The sequence below is a fragment of the Myotis brandtii genome, unplaced genomic scaffold (genome assembly GCF_000412655.1).
Source record: "Myotis brandtii unplaced genomic scaffold, ASM41265v1 scaffold517, whole genome shotgun sequence".
Lineage (NCBI taxonomy): Eukaryota > Metazoa > Chordata > Mammalia > Chiroptera > Vespertilionidae > Myotis > Myotis brandtii.
The window spans coordinates 597,291-615,787 of NW_005369706.1; the positions used below are offsets into that span (position 1 = coordinate 597,291).

The following is an 18,497-nucleotide window of genomic DNA, read 5'->3' on the forward strand; positions in this document are numbered from 1 at the left end:
CCCACCCTCACAGCCAGGGCTTCCGACAGACCCCGTCCCCCAGCGCCTTCCTGGAAGCCTCTGAGCAGCGCCGGCCGGCTGGCCCGTCAGCCCTCGGGGACCTCCGACCGAGGTCTCAGCCGCTGGACACTTAGGAGGGGGGTCCCCAGCCCCGGACCGTCCCAGGATCCAGACTTCCTCCTCCTGCCCCCCACCCCCCCTCCGGCTGCCCTTCTCACTTCTCCCCACTTCCCCGACATGCTCCCCAGGCCCCTGCATTCTCATTCCTACGCCTCTGGCTGGTGCGGGGAAAGTCAGAAGCTCGGGCCGGGCCACTCTTCAGCCTCAGTCAGGGCTCTCCGCCTGGGGAGGCTGCCTCTCGTGTTAATATGGAGGCTTTCCAGGGAGTGGGTCCCACTCCCAGCCCGGACCAGATGTTTGGGGGAGGTTACGGGGAACGGGGAGGGGACTGGCAGATCTTGAAGGAGGTGGAATAAAGAGTGATGCCATTCTACTCATTTTCAGAACGGCCTGCAGGCATCCTGCAAAGTTACAGCGGATTTGCCTAAAAGCGCTGAACATGTGGATAAGCCATTTCACTAGTGTATTTTTCCAATTGAAACAATACACAAACCTTCCTGCCTCCCCCCCCCCCCCCCCCCCCTGCTTTTTATGTGAAGCCCTAGTAGGCTGATTTGTGTTCTTTGCCTGTTCCTTTTTAGTCTCTCTGTAAGGTTCCCAGATGATCTGTACAGATGAGTTTTTAGAGCTGACTTTGGGATTCTCCTTTGGTATGGGAGTTGGACATTGATTCCGGTGGCTCCGTGGATAGAGAGGATCGGAGCTGGTATCACTGGGATGGAGCCAGAAATATGATGGCGCTGAAAATGAAGTTTTGGAGAAGGAAAGTGAACTAGGTGATGGAATATTTACTAACAGAGGTAAAATAAAGGAGCCGGGGAAATAGTTCCCAGTTCCTCAAAGAACTCTCTAAGAGGCAGTGTTAACGCTGCTGTTACTGTTCGTATGACCTGAAGGGCGGACGTTGCCTTTGCCCAGGAGAAGGGATAAGTTGTGGACTTAGCAGCCTTATTGGGTTTCATCTGCCTTGGAATGGTGAGATTAGATCAGTTGGCATCGGTGGAGCTGTCTGGAGATCCTGGTCTCTCTGATGGTGCAGAGCCTGACATCAGCCCACTGGCACCACAGCCAGATCAGAGAGCATCCATGGGGTGCTGAGGGGAAGCAGTGTTACTGGCACCTCTCTGCCCACAGCTTTGCAGAGGGCCAAAGGACCTGGGCCATACATCCTGTGGCCCCATGCCTCCTAAGGGGGTTGGGGTGAGTCAGTCATTACTAATGTGCTGTGGCCATCTCTGGGACTTGGTGCCCTTGAGAACAAGAGCTCAACTGTTGGGAAAAACAGTGGGAGGGAATCTACACGCCAGTGGGGGTGTGAAAACCCCCAGTGAGCTGGCATGATGTAGCCTCTGAAATAGGAGAGAAAGAAAGAGAAAGAGGTGGACTGGGTAGGGGGCTGCCTTAGGTAGGGGCTGCCAGGCCGTTTGTTGTGAGAGCTCAGAACCAGAATCAATCATGTCCTCATTGGAGCTTGGTTGATAAATTTGTTTAGTTGGCAAGTTGATGGCTTAATATCCACAAAATGCATGTGATTACTAGCCAGAGCACCCAGAAAACCCAGGTTAATCAGGGAACTGGACCACCCACTTGCAAGCCTTCCTTGCGGTATAAAGTTTTGATTTGTTTCCTTGTGGCTTTTGTTTTGGTCCTGTTTCTGTGTGCCTGAGCTGCTGCTGATGGGGGTTGGAACAGGGCAGGCCAGGGCTAGTTAGCTGTCTTAAGAGAGAAGGGGGTTTTACCTCACTTTTCCAACACGGGGAAATCGTGCTTTCTTGTGGACTTGAGTTCTCTAGGGGCTCTTAAATATCTGTTTCGCTCTGCTACTGAAACATGCCCTATATTACTATCCTTCAGGAACAATACTAGCTGTTGGCAGTTTGACCCTGGAATAGTCTCAGGTGTGTATTTCTTGAAGTCAGGAGAAACAGAGTGTAGTAGAAAAAAACAGGGCTCGTCTTAGAAATTGTCTTAACCAGTCTGAGCCTCATCTATACATTTTATAGATTTACTTATCTGTAATTTGGAGCTAATAATACCCATACTATGGTACTGTGAAAAAAAGATGAGCCGTATGTAAGGAGCTTGACACCTAGTAGATACTCAATATAGATTAGCTGCTTTTTAAAAACAACAACATTTTTAATATGTTTTTTAAAAATTGATTTGAGAGAGAGAGAGAGAGAGAGAGAGAGAGAGAGAAAGAGAGAAAGAAACATCGGCTACATCCTGCCTGCCCTCTACTGGGGATCAAGCCTGCAACTCAGGCATGTGCCCTGACTGGGAATCCAACTGACGGCCTCTAGGTGCATGGAATGATGCTCACCCCACTGAGCCACACCAGCCAGGGCAGCTGCTTTTCTTGCTTATGTCAGACAATCAAGACAAGAGTCAGACAAGCTGCTCCTTTTTCATCCTTTTTCCCCCAAGGTTGTCAGTTTTACTATAATTGATTTGCTTTCAGAAAAAGCCAAATAGTATTTGGGGGATTTGTTGAGGTGTCCTGATGAAGCATCTGGATTTTCAAGTCAAAGTGGGCTCAAATACTGGCCCTCTAGTCTCTAGTTAGAAAAGTGTTTGACTTCAAGCAGGTTATTTAATCTCTTTGAGTCCCAGTTTCCTCTTATAAATAGGGATAATAATAGTATTTGCCACATGAGATTGTTATGTGGATTTAATGAAACTGGAAGTCAAGTACTTAGCAAAGTCTGCATCTACTATATGCTCAGTAAGTAGTAATTTTAAATATGTAGTTCTTAGCAATGACTTAGATCTGAGACCACTTGTATTCCCACATTGGGATTTTAAGTTTAGAAATCTGATGAAGCCAGTCTCAGGATATGTCTGCTCTGTTAGATGGAGGGCTTCCCCAGTCCCAGTGTATCTATGGAAACCCCCCTGAAAAGCACCCTGGTTGAGGAAGTTGTATCATTGCTGAGTCAAGACCACAGGCTCCCAGCTTTCTGATACAGACACATGATCTGACCCATAGCCTGCAGCCGAGGTTGGAGAGCTCGAGTCTGAGGTCATGAGGTGATTTGTTCAGGACATTGATCCCAGGAGTCCTAACCCAGCCCAGGACTTCCCTACTGACCCCCTTCATCCCTGGGTGTAGCTGAGGCCCCTTATTGGTCCCATCTGTCTTCCACCATACCCTGTGTACTGTACAAATAGTATTGTTTTCTAGGTGCCTTGATATGAAAAAGGTTGCAAGGCTGCTGTTATGCTGTTTCTTTTGGATTCTTTCTTACCACGCACCCGCCCCCCCCCTCCGCCCGCCAAGTCTGAGCAGCAGCTTACATTCTGTTAAGTATTGAGAGGTCTAAGGATGGGTAGTTATTGGGGCTCCTCTTTATTAATACCGGGATGAGAGCTGATCTCTGGTCTGATAAAGCACCAGTCTGTGTTTTGGTACCGACTAGATTCCATCCACCCTTGATTACTCAGAAGCTAGCATTCTGGCCAGTACCAGCATTTCCTTAGATAGAAAGGGGAGGTAGAGGACTGTAAGGGCATTGAAAGGATAACAGTTTTTCTCTTTGCTGACTTACTTAGGCTTGAAACAGAGTCTAAAGATTCTGACACCAGAAAAAGCCCTGAATATCCCTCAGGAGGAGGTTCTCGGCATCAGGGCGGGGTCGTGTGACAGGCTGTTCCTGCCGTGGCTCCTCTCACATTTCCCTGGTGACTTGGGGTTTTGCTGTAAGTGTGGCATTGATGTGGATGCTAAGCTGGTCTGGGTGCTAGTTGTCTAAGAGGCCTTGACGGACCTTCTTTGAAACAGAAAGGGACTAGGGAAAAGTTGGGACTAAATATCAAGTTCCAAATTGCCATGGTGGAAATTTTTCCTCCAGCCCTGGAGATTTTGGTGAATTAGTTCGGGCTGGAATAGAACTTGGGGGAGGGAAAGTGCCCTTGACAGCAGCAGCAGGTGAGAGACATCAGTGAAAAGACCCTAGGCCACATAGAGGAGCTTGACCTTCCTATGTGACCCTGCCTTAGACGAGGGGAGGTGTGTGTATGTATGTGTGAGGATGGTCTGGTGGAATGGATTCCCTGTCATTTGGAAATGTTTCCATTGTTCAGAAGGAGATTCAGATTAGATTTGTTTCCTATTTCTCTTAAAGTAATATTCTCTAAAAAAAAAAAGTATGGGCAATTAGAAGAAAAGATTGAAGAAAATCATCCATATTTTTTTTTAGTTCCTTTACCAAATGCAGCCAAATGTTTTATTTTTTTTCTCTGCGTAAGGTTTTATATAATCTCCAGTTTGGGGTGTTTTTGTTGTTATTTTATTAGTTTTCCCAGGCTAATCATTGTAAACATTTTAAAATGCTTGTACAGTGGTCCATCAAATGAATGGACCATTGTTTACTTAAGTATCACCCTATTGTTGGACATTTAGGTTATTTGCTATCATAAACAAGTTGTGATGAACATCTTGGTGTACAAAGACTTTTCATTATTTAGAGTTTTCCTTAGGATAGAAACCAGAAATTGAACATGCCAGGTTGTAGGATATGTTTTTAAGTACCTAAATACATATTTCTAAATGGTTTTCAAAAAGAGAATAATGTATATGAGTATCCTCAAAGAGAGGGAGGAGGATTGAGAATAGCTTCTTTTCTTCTGATTATGAAAATAATACACATTTATTAAGCAAATTTGGAAGTTCAAAATATAAAAAAGTACAAAGTATATCGAAGAGTATAAAGAAGAGAATTAAGCCCTAGCTGGTTTAGCTCAGTGGATAGAGCATCAGGCTGCGGACTGAAGGGTTCTGGGTTCGATTCAGGTCAAGGGCATGTACCTAGGTTGCAGGCTCGATCCCTGGCCCTGGTCAGGGTACATGTGGGAGACAACCAACGATGTTTCTCTCTCCCCTTCACTTCCACTCTCTCTAAAAATAAGTGGAAAAATATCCTCTGGTGAGGATTAACAATAGCAACAAAAATCACCTGTAATCTCGGTATCTTCTATTAACATGTTGATGTACTTATATGTATTCTAACAAATAGGATCATACTATGCATATTGTTTTATAAACTAACTTTTTATTTTACTGTTTTAAAAAAATATTTTTATTGATTTTAGAGAGAAGAAGGGAGAGGGAGAAAGAGATAGAACATCAACGTGAGAGAATCATTGATCAGCTGCCTCCTACACACACCCTACTGGGGATCAAGCCCACAACCCAGACATGTTCCCTGACCAGGAATTGAATCGTGACCTCCTGGTTCATAGTTTGATGTTCAACCACTGAGCTATACCAGCCAGGCTTATTTTACTATTTTAAGCATTTTCTCATTTGTTTAAATATTCTTCAGTATCATAATTTTATGGCTGCATAGAAATATCATATTTTATTACTGCCTTATATTTTTCTCTCTCTTTTTGCTACTGTTATTAACACTGTGATGAATATCCTGTGCATAAACATTTGTGTGCATCTCTGATTATTTTCTTAGGATAAATTATGAGAAGTCAAGTTATGGGTTATGAGGGTATATGCTTTTTAAAGGCTTTTGAGAAATATGCCTTCTAAAAAAGTTGTACCAGTTTGCTTTTTCACTCATAGTGTCAGTATCTTCCTTTCTCTATAAACTAACAATTACTAGATGATTTAATTTTTAAAAATCTTTGCCAATTTCATTAATGAGAAATGATATCTTGTTTTACTTTGCATTTCTATCAACATTTCATCATAGGTGTTTTGGCCATTGTTTGTTTGTGTCCTTTGCTCTCTATTGGGATTTTATTATATATACATATTTCTATATAATAAATGTATACATTTTTCACACTTTTCCATTATAAAATATTTCTTTCATATAACTATTATGTAAGATTAAAAAAATAATAAAATGACCAACAGTGTATTCACTGTGTGTTCTTGAAATTGCTTCCTGTCCCTTAAAATTTATTCTCCTTGCTGGCTTATCTGGGATGAAAAAGCTCTTTTAACTCAGGATTTGTTGGGTCTGTTTCTGTAGCTAGGACAGTCCAGGTGGCAGCCACATCAGTGTTTCATAGCTCTATCTGTGGGGAAACAACTGCTACAGCTGGTGAGAACAGGAACTGGTGGTGGTGGAAATAGAGCTAATCTTCATTGAGGTGAAAAAAGAAGCCAAGGTGGAGAGGAAATGAGACCACAGATCCTTCCCTGCCCCTGAGGTTGCCTGGGAAGGCTAGTTGGAGCCAGGGCCCTGTTCTGTGGTCAAGACCAAACTATCCTCCCTAGAACTGACTGTAGTGGTCGAGGGGACCGCAATGCTACTTCCTGAAGTTCGTGTGTTATCTGGTCAGCCAGGCTGGTCACCTCCATTCTAGGGATACAGTCTACCACGTCTGAGCTGAACTGAAGCAGTGCCAGGGAAAGGCCGGGGGTTCATTCCATTTCGGAAGTGCACTTTAGAGAAGAGGAAGGACCTTTTTCTTTGAAGATAAGATAGGGTGCTATCTCTACACAGCTTCCCCCCACCCTCGCTTCTCTCTGGATATTTTAGGGACGTTTCTTAGAACAGCCCCAGATGGGAACTTGAGGATTTTAAGATTGTCATCCATGATGAAGAAAAGTGGATTCCAGAAAAGAGGTGAACTGGGCAGCTAGAATTCCTGAGTTCCCGTTTTTAGTCTCTCTTTTGCCTCCCTCAGCAGAGCCACATCTTGCTATTTTGTTTTCCTTTCATGGGGGAGATTGAGCCCCCAAGAAAGATGTGGAGCTATCAGGCTGCCTCTCTGTCCTTGAGATACTTGGGTTGTCTTTGCCTCCCACCCTCCATTCTGCTTCTCTTTTCAAAAATCTTTCAGAATCTGCTTTTCAGATTTTCTTATCCTTTCTGTATTCTATCACCTCACAACTTTACTAATACGCATATTCTTTTCAGTTTATAAAGTACTTTGAGTTTCTTGAAAGGTGTTCTAAATAATGTTCAGAACTGCAAGGAGCTAACAGAATTATTTATGTGACAAATTTTGCCAGAAAGGAACGGTTTAGGCTATTGTATACCCGTGATGGTTCAATTCTTGTCCTCATCTCTTCCCCTTGTCCCCTCCCCATCTCTTTTACCACCACTTTAACTTAGCATTATCATCAGGGCTGGAGTTGGGTTGGTAGTTTTGCCTCTGGGTGCCTACAAATATTAACAGGGAAGACATGTATGTATTCTCTTTCCCTGCTTGCTCATTTCTACTCAGATCTAGACTAGAGAATGTCATAGCCCTCCTCCAGTTGCTCATCCCTCTCTAAGTAAGCTGGTATTTGGGTACTTTATCCTGTTACCCTGTTTCAAGAACTGCCTACAGCTTAAAGTAGTTAGTTTCTGCTCAGTTTTTCCCAGCTTCTATGTAGGGAGCTGGGGAGCCAATCCCTAGATCTTCCCAGGGTTTCCCATGTAACCTGAAAAAAAAAAAATCCATTCTGGGTGGAAGTAGTTAGTGTGAGACTCTTGCTGGCTCAGGATGGTTTGAAAGAAAGAGTATCAGTTTGGAGTTAGAAGACTTGGGTTCTGATCCAGCTTTATAGCCTCCCCCTTCCCCCCTCTCCCTACTGAATGATTGGGCAAAACCTAGAACTTTCCTAAGCCAATTTCATCCTTTATGAAATGGGTGATGATAATACCTACCTTACAGTGTCTGGAGGAAGCTTAAAGTAGAAAAAACCATAGTGAAAATACTTTGTAATCTATAAAGGTTATACAAATAAATGTGTGAGCCCTATACAGTACCTACTATAGCACCTCTGTTTCTTTAAGTTAAAGTGGTTCTCAAATGGGGCGGGGGGAGGGGGGGTATTGTCCCAGCAGGGAGTTTTGGGAAACAAGTGAGGATTTGTTTATCACATTGAGGGGAGGGGGGATATTAACCACCCTAAGGTGTTTGGGCCATCCTCACACAATAAAGGATAATCCTATAGCCCTAGCCGGTTTGGCTCAGTGGATAGAGCATTGGCCTGCAGACTAAAGGGTCTCGGGTTCGATTCTGGTCAAAGGCACATACCTGGGTTGTGGGCTCGATCCCCAGTGTGGGGCATTAAAAAAAAGAAAAAGAAAGAAGAATGATCCTATGCACAATGCTGATAAGCACCCCTGCTGAGAATCCTCTTCTACTAATCTTTACCTTCGTTGTCCTGTGTTTCTGTTAGAGATGAAGCTTCAAGAGCAGTAAAAGTGAAGTCAGAGCCATAGTTGTTGGTGCTTTCTTTGTTTTCCCATTTCCTATTATTAGAGGCAGATCTCTGTTTTCTTTTTTTACCTCTACCTGTAGGTTTAATGCTTGATTCCCTCTATTCTGTGGGTTCTACTCTGAAACTTATCACGAAGCAGCTTGGGCCTGGCCTGGTGGTCGGCGTGGCCCAATCATTGAACATCGACCTAGGAACCAGGAGGTCATGGTTCAATTCCCAGTCAGGGCATTTGCCCAGGTTGTGGGCTCGGGCTCAGATCCCCAGTGTGGAGCATGCAGAAGGTAGCCAATCAGTGATTCTCTCTCATTATTGATGTTTCTCTCTCTCTCTTCCCCTCGCCCTTCCTCTCTGAAGTCAATAAAAATATATTAAAAAGAATAATAATAAGAAGAAGAAGAAGCAGGTATGAGCCAGTGTGGCTCAGTTAGGTGGGGCGTCGTCCCATGCACTAAAGGGTCTCAGATTCAATTTCTAGTCAGGGCACATACCCAGGTTATGTGCTCCATCCCCAGTTGGGGCAGGTGTGGAAGGCAACTGATCGACGTTTCTTTCTCAGATCAATGTTTCTCTCTCCCTCTCCCTTCCTCTCTCTCTAAAGAAAAAGAGAGAGAGAAGCAGCTTGGGGTATACATACTTCACAGCTGACCTTTGTCTACCCTCTGGATAGTTTGTCAAACCAGGGTAAAAGTTCTTCTAGTTTGGGAATATATTTGAGAGATCTTTCAACAGTGCTTCTGAATCTTTTGGGTAATGGACCCTTACTTACTTACTTACTTACTTACTTATTTATTTTTATTGATTTCAGAGAGGAAGGGAGAGGAAGAGAGAGATAGAAACATCAATAATGAGAGAGAATCATTGATTGGCTGCCTCCTGCACGCCCCCTATTGGGGATTGAGCCCGCAACTTGGGCATGTGCCCTTGACCAGAATCGAATCCAGGACCCTTCAGTCCACAGGCCAACCCTCTATCCACTGAGCCAAACCAGCTAGGGCTAGGGACCCTTTTAAAAATCTGATTAAACCTGTGACCCTCTAATCCTCCCACCCCCCATGCATATGACGCGCGCGCGCACACACACACACACACACACACACACACACACACACACACACGCTATTTGGTGGGGGAGGGGTTATAGCCCATTCTTGGATCTGCTAGGGAATCCTCCCTGGCCTTGAGTCTCTAGAGACTCTAGAAGAATGGGAAGATAATGTTGGGTGAGGAGAAGCCACTGCAGTACTTGATACAAACAGTACTCTTGATATTTTGTAAGGAGAAGAGCCCTGGTTATCAGTTCAGATAAAATGCCTCTGTTGGTGGTTCCAAAAAGAGCTTGTTGAAACTTGGCTGACTCCCATTCAGAGAGAGATAGTCTGGCCCCTGGACATTTTGATTTAAACTTTGATTAAGGAAGCTTTGTGGTAGGGTCTGCCCCTTTGAGCTAGATCCTCAGGAACAGTGGTCACCAACTGGTGGTCCGCGGACCACTGGTGGTCTGTGAGGTCCGAAAGGTTGGCGACCACTGCTCAGGAACATCCAGGTAGGGTTGACAGGATGTACTTTTACAAGCCAGGGAAATCAGCGGTATTCTTGCAGTATGTCCCAAAGGTTAGATTATATCCTGTGTTTGGAGGTATTGCTTGCCTAAAGCTGCAATTCCCTCCTGCAAGCCCAAGGTCTCCGGGACTATCCAGACAGTTGGCTTCCCAGGGTGTGCATGAGAGGGGACTGCAAGCATCCAGTCTCTGGATAGTACTTCTATGCTTAAATCCTCTTGCTTTCTACCTTACAAAAGCAAAATGAAAAACAAAAAAACCTACCCTTTTTCTTACTGCTCAGAATATTTCATACTAAATTTTTTGAGGAAAAATTCAGATCTTTTGGGGGTCCTTACTTATCTGAATAAAAGTTTTTTTTAGGACAATGTAAGAGCATTTTTTTCTGTGTGAAGTCTCCCATCTCATTCTTTTAGGAATGGCTTAGTTTCTTGTCTCCACCAAATGCCTGGATTTAACTTGTATATATTAAGGAAAGAGAATTAACATTTGTTGAGTATATGCTGCATGCTTTTACATTTAACTTGACAACACCTCTGTGAGACAGTTACTTCTATTTTACAGGTGACGAAATCAGTTAACCCTCAGAGGGGTTAACTGATTTAGAGAAGGTCTCAGCTAAATGTCACTTACTTTCAGCAAAAATTTTTGGTAAGATATTTTGTTCATGTTAAAAGGACTGCTAGGAATGCAACTTCTAAAAGATGCTTAACCCTCGAATATATATATATATATTTAAAAATGCATAGAAAATTTTCTGGAAGGACAGAAATAAAACCGATAACAATAGTTACCTCTAGGCTGCAGGGAGGGAACCATAATGGGAGAAACAAGAGTCAAAGGGAATTTAGCTTTATCCTGTTTACATTTTTTGCAAGAAGAATGTGCTTATGTGTTAATTATATAATTAAAAGTTAAAGGAAAATTTTTTTACCTCACTATAAATCAAGGAAGTGAACATTTAAATAATATACTTTTAATACTAATTATCTGGGTGAAATTTTAAAGATTGATAATGTCTGTGGTTGTCATTATGATACATTAATACACTATTAATGGTAGAGTAATTTGGTACAGACATTTTAGAAGGCATTTTATAGGGTTTATCAATTTCAAATATGCATACCCTTTAACTCAGCCATCTCACTTCCAGGAAACTGCCCTATAGAACTGTTTACACATGTGCATGAAGGTGCCTGGAAAGGATCCTCGGAGCTGCATTGTTTAACAGTAAAAAACTAGAAACAACTTGATTGTACATTTCCTGCCCAAATCTATTTCTCTTCCATTCACCTAGTTATTCAAGGCAAACACTGGGAGTTATCTTTAATATTTCCTTCTCCCTTCCTCCTTTCCAATCTATCAGCAAGCCTTGCCAAGTTTTTTCCCAAAGGAAATCTCAGATTTACTCATTCTCTCTATCTCTACTGCCACCTGCCTCAGTCAAAGCCAATATCGGCTCTTCCTTGTATTACATCCAACTACTAGCCTTTGTTTCCTCTACTGCCCCTTTCTCCATCCTCTTATCCATTCTCCACAAAGCAGCCAAATTTTAAAAATTTATTGATTTGAGAGAGAGGGGGGAAGGGAGAGAGAAAGAGAAACATCGATTTGTTGTTCCACTTATTTATGCATTCATTGGTTGCTTCTTACGTGTGCCCTGACCAGGGATCAAACCTGCAACCTTGGTGTATCAGGATGACACTCCAACTAACTGAGCCACCTGGCCAGGGCAACAGCCAAGTTTAAACTAAATCAACTAGCATTATTCCCCTGCTTAGTACTAAAAAAAAAAAAAAAAGCAAAGTCCTGGCCTTGGCCCTTAGGGACTGCATAACTTGGCTCCTGCTGACCTCTTTAACCTTACTTGCCTTCCTGTTTACTAAGCTTCACATTAGCCTTCTTTCAGTTCAGGAAAAATTCCTTTCTGTCTCAGGTCCTTTGCACAAGATGTTTCCTCTCCTGGAATGCCCTTTCCCTGGCTCTTCAAATGGCTTGGTCCAGCTTATGTGTCAGGTCTCAGTTTTAAAAATGCCATCTCTCAGAGAGACCTTTCTCCCTTATTATTCTCTGTCTTAGTATCCTATTCATTTTTTTGGTATTATTTTCCATTTAGAAATTATTTGCTTGATTATTTATTATCTGTCTCTTCAGACTGTTGACTCCATGAAGGTGGAGACTTTATGTATGCTTAGCACTATTACAGCCAGGTAGGCACCCAATAAACAGTTGTGGCTGATGGGAATCTCCAAGATATGTACATATTTGTATAAATATAATCATCTAAAAAGGCAATTGAAAGAAGACTATATATAATGCTTTATAAAGCCACATGTTTGTCTGTTAATGTATAGAAAAAAGGCCCAGAGGAGTCACCACCAAGTTGTTAACTGTGATGACCTAAAGAGCGGGGTGGGTATGGCTGGGGCTGAACAGTGACTCGTTTTTTTATTCTATAAGTTTTTGAGTTGATTGATTTTTTTAAAAAATGTACTCATTCCTCCTTTAAGAAAAAAGGAAGAATAAAAATAGGGGAGGAAGACTCAACTTTTATTGCAAAAAAGAAAACTTCTTTCTCTTATTCTCTGCACTGAGCCAAAAGAAGAGAAGAAAACGGAGACAGGCCACCAGTGGGGTCAGCAACTGGCCAAGCCCTTTCCCTGCCCTGTGCTGAGCTTGGTACTAGTTTTCAGAGTAGAAAGAATCCTAAGAGCTGCTCTTCTGCCCTGAAGCTGTATTTTAAGTTCTTAAATGTAGGCATGGTCTTGGTCCCCCAGACACAGCCAGTCTGGATATTTTTAGCCTCTTTCATTTCCAGGCCAGTGAAAGCTGCACCTTGAGCCTTAGCAGAACTATAGCAGGTGAAGTTAGCGAAGAGAATACACATAAGCTCTGGGCTTCACTGCAGCTGAGCTTCCCAAAGTCAGATCAGTTCAGCATCCCTGACCTCCATGGAAGCCACATTCTCTAGATTTTTGTCTCCCAGGAATATGGATAGTTCATAATCTTAATAACTAACATTTATTGAGTGCTAATTCATGCCAGGCACCATGCAAAGCTCTTTACATACATTATCTCATTTAATCATCACAACTCTATGAAGTAGTTATTATTATCTCCATTTTATAGGTGAAGACACTGAGGTCCACAGAGGTTAAATAGCTCATTTAGGATCATACAGTTAGGTGTTGAAGTCTGGATTTGAATCTAAGCAGTCTGGCTCCAAAGCTCATATCCTTAACTACAGTTTCCTCCTCTTTCCAGGGTCAGCCCTCTTTGCCCTCAGTGCTGCTTTGGAGGTGATTGTGTAGATTATGGCGGAATATAGGGGAAGTTCCAGAACAAGTCTTCCTTTACTAAGAGGTGTGATGGAAAGGTTTGGGTTTTGGGGTCAGCCATACTTGAATTTGAATCTCAGCTCTCCCACCAGAACATTCATTATTCAACAAGTTTTTGTTGTTTGTTTTTTGTATTTTTTACTTTCTTTGTGCCAGTGATACCACTGGGTATACAGTGGTGAAAAAACAAATTATCACCTTTGCCTTCATGGGGAAAGACATTAAACAAATAAATATTTAGTTATAAATTATATTTCCCTGGGAGGCAAAGAACAGATTATTAGGAGAGAGCATAACCAAGGCTCCTGTCTAATTGAAGGCCAGCGACAGAGAGCCTTGGAAGTCTATGAGAAACTTTCTACTTTCATTTCATGTTCTTTCCTTTCTTGATTTATTAAGGAAATGTGTCTTAGATGCCTGCTGTATACACAGCACTTTTCTGAGTGCTTTGGAGAATACCAAAGAAATAGAAGACAATGGCCACTAAGTTGGAGAGACAGAATATTTATTTTTTTCAGAATATTTATTTTGAACTGTACTTTGAACTAGAGAATTAAAACAAGTTGTCTATGAGGATCTTTATGTGCCTCAGTTATCTTATCCATAATATGGGAATACTATTTTTTGCTCAATCACATGTATTTTGTTGTTGTTAATTCTCACCCGAGGATATTTTTTTCCATTGATTTTTTTCAGAGAGAGTGGAAGAGAGTGGGGGGAGACAGAGAGAGAGAAACATTGATGTGAGAGAGAGACATTGATTGTTTGCCTCCTGCACATTCCCCGACTGGGGATGGGGATCGAGCCTGTAACCGAGGTACATGCCTTTGACCAGAATAGAACCTGTGACCCTTCAGTCTGTGGGCTGACACTAACCACTGAGCAACTGGGTGGGGCCAAATCATGTGTATTTTGAAGACCAAATGAGATCATAAGGTGATGGGTCACACAGCTACAGGCACAGAGGGATTGGAGAGTCAGCGAAGGGTCAGCACAACATAGGATCCCTCGTCAGGCAGTGCTCTAAGGAGGGCATTGACTTTAAGTCAAGTCTTAAAGGTGACAGGTGTGGATCAGGAGAGAGGAGGCTGTTGTAGGCCAGAGCATATGGGAGAGGATTAAAGAGGAAGAATGAACCAGCTGTATGAGAGGGCAGCCCGGAGCCCTATCTACTAGGATAGAGTCCCATTACAAACAGAGAGATGAGCTTGGATCAGAACGGATGGTAAGTTCACAGAGAGTTTTGTATGAAGAGCCCCTGATAGTTAGAAAAGGCCATGGAGGCCTTCCTGCCCACCTTTCAATGAGGAGTAGAGATTAGATGGTATGTGGTTTCTGAATATTCATGGGTTGGTTTGTTTTGTTGAATCACTGCAGTTCATGAGAAATAAATGCTTAATCCTTACAGATTAGAGAATCAGAATAATTTGCTTTAAGTAAAGCTGGATAGAGGATAATCCCACAGGTTACCTCTGAACCGCAAAAGTCCACAAATGTAGAAGCTTCCATTTCTAGTTGCCAAGCTTGGGGCTAATTCTTTCCTTTGCCAAGTCTGTCTTACCTTCCTTTAGAGTAAAATGTTGTTTTGCACTAATTAATTTGTGTGATCAGCAACACCTTGTTCATGGTAGCTGTTTAGTACATCTCATTGCATAATATCACATTGTATGCGGGAAACGTATTTATACGTTTTACGTTGACTGGTAGTAAGTAGAGCGAGGGACACGTATTAATATGTTTTTTTATAGACTAGCGGTAGAATGCGGGTAACGTATAAATAGTAAACTAAAGTTATCGTAATTTTACTGAATGTTGCCATTTGCGCAAAAAATTAGCAAAAATGGCCCGCGCCACGCGCCACCTGTTAGCGCGCTATAAAAATTACCAGCAAACAATGTGGTGTTAGTGTCCAATGTTTGTGAGCCACTTTCTACCTGCTAGTGTTTTCATGAACACTGTATTAGGGCAGAGTGTAGGGGAATGGCACCCTCTCCCAGCTAGTCATCCAGGCCACACATATGGGAGTCACTCTAGGCTTCTTCTCTTCTCCCTTCTCCATATGTACTGCCACTGCTTTAGTTGGCCCTTATCACTTGCCTAGTCTGTTATAATAGACACTTTAGTGGTCTCTCCACTCCAATCTTGCAGACCCACCCACCCCAATCCATTGTCATAGCTCTACATAAAGACCTGGTGGGAAGCGTTTTCTAGGAAGAGAGAACAACCTATGCAAGCCTTGAACTTTGCACATTTGAGGAATTGAAGGAATGCCAGAATGGTGGACAAGGATGCTGAAAAGATGTTCGAGAAGGCAGAAAAGAAGTGAGCAGGGCCAGGTCATAAGGACCTTTGCGGCCTTGAAGTTCGGATATTAATTGCAGGGGAGTGATCTGATCTGCTTTATAGTTTTAAGAGTTCACTGTGGCCGCTGTGTGGAAAGCCCTGGAATCTGGCTCCCCTCTGGGCAGCATGTTGGCCTGAGTGAGACTGGGCTTCTCACTCAAGTCTGCCCAGCAAAGCTATCATGCCCTCTGCCCTTTCAGGTTTGACTGGTGCTCAGCCCTCAGCCCTACACCCCGACTCAGGCCAGAAAGGGCAGTGCCTCTGCTAGGCTGGCTCCACTGTTTGGCGTGCCTCCCGGTGGCCCGAGCCTATAATTTGGTGGATTGACTGGTTACAAAAATAAAAAGTGCGACCTATAACTAAAGCTCAGTGGATTCAGTAAAGAGGGAGCTTTTAATTTGCTGAGGTCCTGGGCTGTATTTAACTGGAGGAGAAATGTGTCTCCTCCCTAGGCTCTGCTCCATTTTCTCCCTTGAGTGCCTGCTCTGGGGTGCGTTAAGTCTTGTGGACCAGGGGGTAAGCTGTGGGGGGCTTTGGAGAGATATTTGGGAAGAACATTAGGGTCCAAGACAGGTTTGATGGGACTTCCTGGGAAGTCAGCATTGTTTGTCTTGCTTCTTTTGTAGCCCACTGGGATGGAAGCAGAGTTTTTAAATGTTTGATTGTATGATCACTCATTCATTCAACATAATTTATTGAGTATTTACTCTGTATTTTAGACATAAGGGGTACCATAGTGAACAAAAGAGACCTGTCCCATAATGTTCAGATTGTTGTTGGAGAGAACAATAAACAAATATACAGATATGTAATAAATGTTAAGTAGCAGTGAGTGCCATAAGAGAAAGAAGTTAAGGGGATAGAGAGTAATGAGGCAATATTTTAGATGAGGTGACAAGGCAAATTTTGGGCAAAATAGGGAAGGGTAGCTAGATCCTGGCTTCTGAGTGTTTCTCCGAGGAAGGGGTTCCCCATGGCAGCGCAGCCAGTCTGGGCAAGGCTCAGGTCATTGCTCATGTGGGGCCAGCTGGGTCCTAGCCCCAGGTGGGCCCAGTCAGAGCCTGTGGTTGCCTCTTCCCTGCTCCACTTGTCAGAACTGTCTGCAGGGCTGGGCAGGGTGTGATTAACTGTAAATAGATACTTATTTTTCCAGGGCTCCTCAAGCCTGATTCTCTCAAGATTTCCTGAAGTCACTCTGTGCGGTCCTGGCTAGAGGAAGAATAAGTCTGGCCTGGGAAACTGCAAGGAGCTCAGGGATTCCTTCTGCCTGTGACCAGGTGCTGAGCCAGGTTTTTTGCAAGAGCTTTGTGGCTCAGTGAATTTGGATTGGTATCTTGGCTCTGCCATTTATTAGCACTGTGACCGTGGGCCAGTGCCTTAACTTCCTTGAGCCTTAATATCTTTATCTGTATAATCAGGATAATACTACTTAGCTTCCAGGGATTTTGTGAGGATTAAATAACATTAAAGGATCCAGGGCAGTGTCTGGCAGAGTGGGTGCTCAGTAAATTTTAAGTAGAAATATTCTAAGACCACTAACCTCTTGAAGTCAGGAATCTGGTATTAAGGGGTCCTATGAAAATATTCAAGAAATATGAGTAGTTGTTGATGGGTAGGGACTGGTTTTGTGTACCTCAGAGTTGTGAAATCACTAAAATGCACACCACACATTAGTCACCTTGTCATCCTATTCGATGATGTTGGCTTTGTCATGACCTCTCCACAGGCCTTAGGACTTCCAGGAACCTGGGTAGCCCTTGGCCTGTCCTTTAGCACATTTCATCTCTGGTACAGCCATGGGAGGATTGGACTTCTAGAGCCTTCTGCACGGGGGTATTTACCAAGGCCAGCACAGCCAGCACAGGCCTGCTGAGGCTGAGTCCTGTGCTCCTGGGACTTTATTGAACTCATGGTGTGGGCCTCTGTTATGTGGGCTCATTTGCAGATTGAAGATCACACACTCTCCTCCCCTCAGTGCCAGCCTTAGAGTGAGGTCCAGACAATATTCTCAGATGGATTGATGAGAGACAGCTAACTGGGAAGAGGCATCTTTATAGGAACCTTCTGTGTCCAGAGTGTGCTTGGGCCCTTTGCTTTGGATAGACTTCTTGTTTGTGGTTGTGGCATTTTGTTTTTACTTGCCTCTCAGCAGAATCAGCATCACACAAGCACTCATTATCCTCAGGCTCTGGCAGTCAGGGCACTTGGTGAATCCCTTGTAAAGTGCTCACGTCTGCACATTATTTCTGATGCATCTGGCATGAATTCCAGATTGATGGCCCAATAGCAGCTATTAGTTGCTCCTTTTGGGCTCGGTTAATTACTGCTGGCATCGTGAGTGACTAAGGAATTAAGAATCTTGTGCATTTATGGGGCAACAGATCCCCCCGAGCTCCCAAAGCATTTATCTGCCATTTCCCCAGAATGTCCTCGTTAAAAGTTATGTACATAAACTCAGGATTTGAGGGGTAGTCAGCTACAGAGTGTTTGATGGCATCTGGCTTCTCAGTTGATTCCCTCCAAAAACTGTAAAGAAACTACTTTAGTACTTGTTGCCTATAAATGTCCAAGAAAATGTCAAGATGGTATCATAACATTGTAAAAGCAGTGCTAGCTGCCTCTGATGGTCTTAGAGGCAAGATGGCAGGGAGCTTACCCCAGTCTTATTCTATGGCAGGGCAGGTGAAGATTCACATCAATTGCCTGGTAGTGTGCAGCGCCTCTGAGGCGGCGAGCTGAGAATGGTTAAGGTGTCATCTTCCTGCCTGGAGATGGAAAGGGACATGATACCAGCCCTCAGACTCACCAAGTGCAGCCAGGTGTTCATTCACTCAACAAGTATTTATTGAACACTTAGAGAATTGTGTTAAATGCCAGATAAATAAAGGTGACTAAGACAATGTCTGCCCAAGGAGTTCAGTCTAGAGGGGGAGACAAACACATTAAACATGTAAT

At 43.3% G+C, this 18,497-nt stretch overlaps 1 protein-coding gene across 3 annotated transcripts in view; it reads left to right on the forward strand.

Moving 5' to 3' along the window:
- FMNL3 (formin-like 3) overlaps positions 1 to 18,497 on the forward strand; it is a 55,885-nt gene that overhangs the window by 1,100 nt on the left and 36,288 nt on the right. The window contains exon 1 of one of the 3 annotated variants that reach the window (XM_005877329.2): positions 727 to 896. The exons of the other annotated variants lie outside the window; for them this stretch is intronic. The gene's annotated coding sequence lies outside the window, so the exon portion shown is untranslated. Of the gene's footprint in view, positions 1 to 726; positions 897 to 18,497 lie in introns of those variants that run through there. 3 annotated transcript variants of the gene reach the window in all.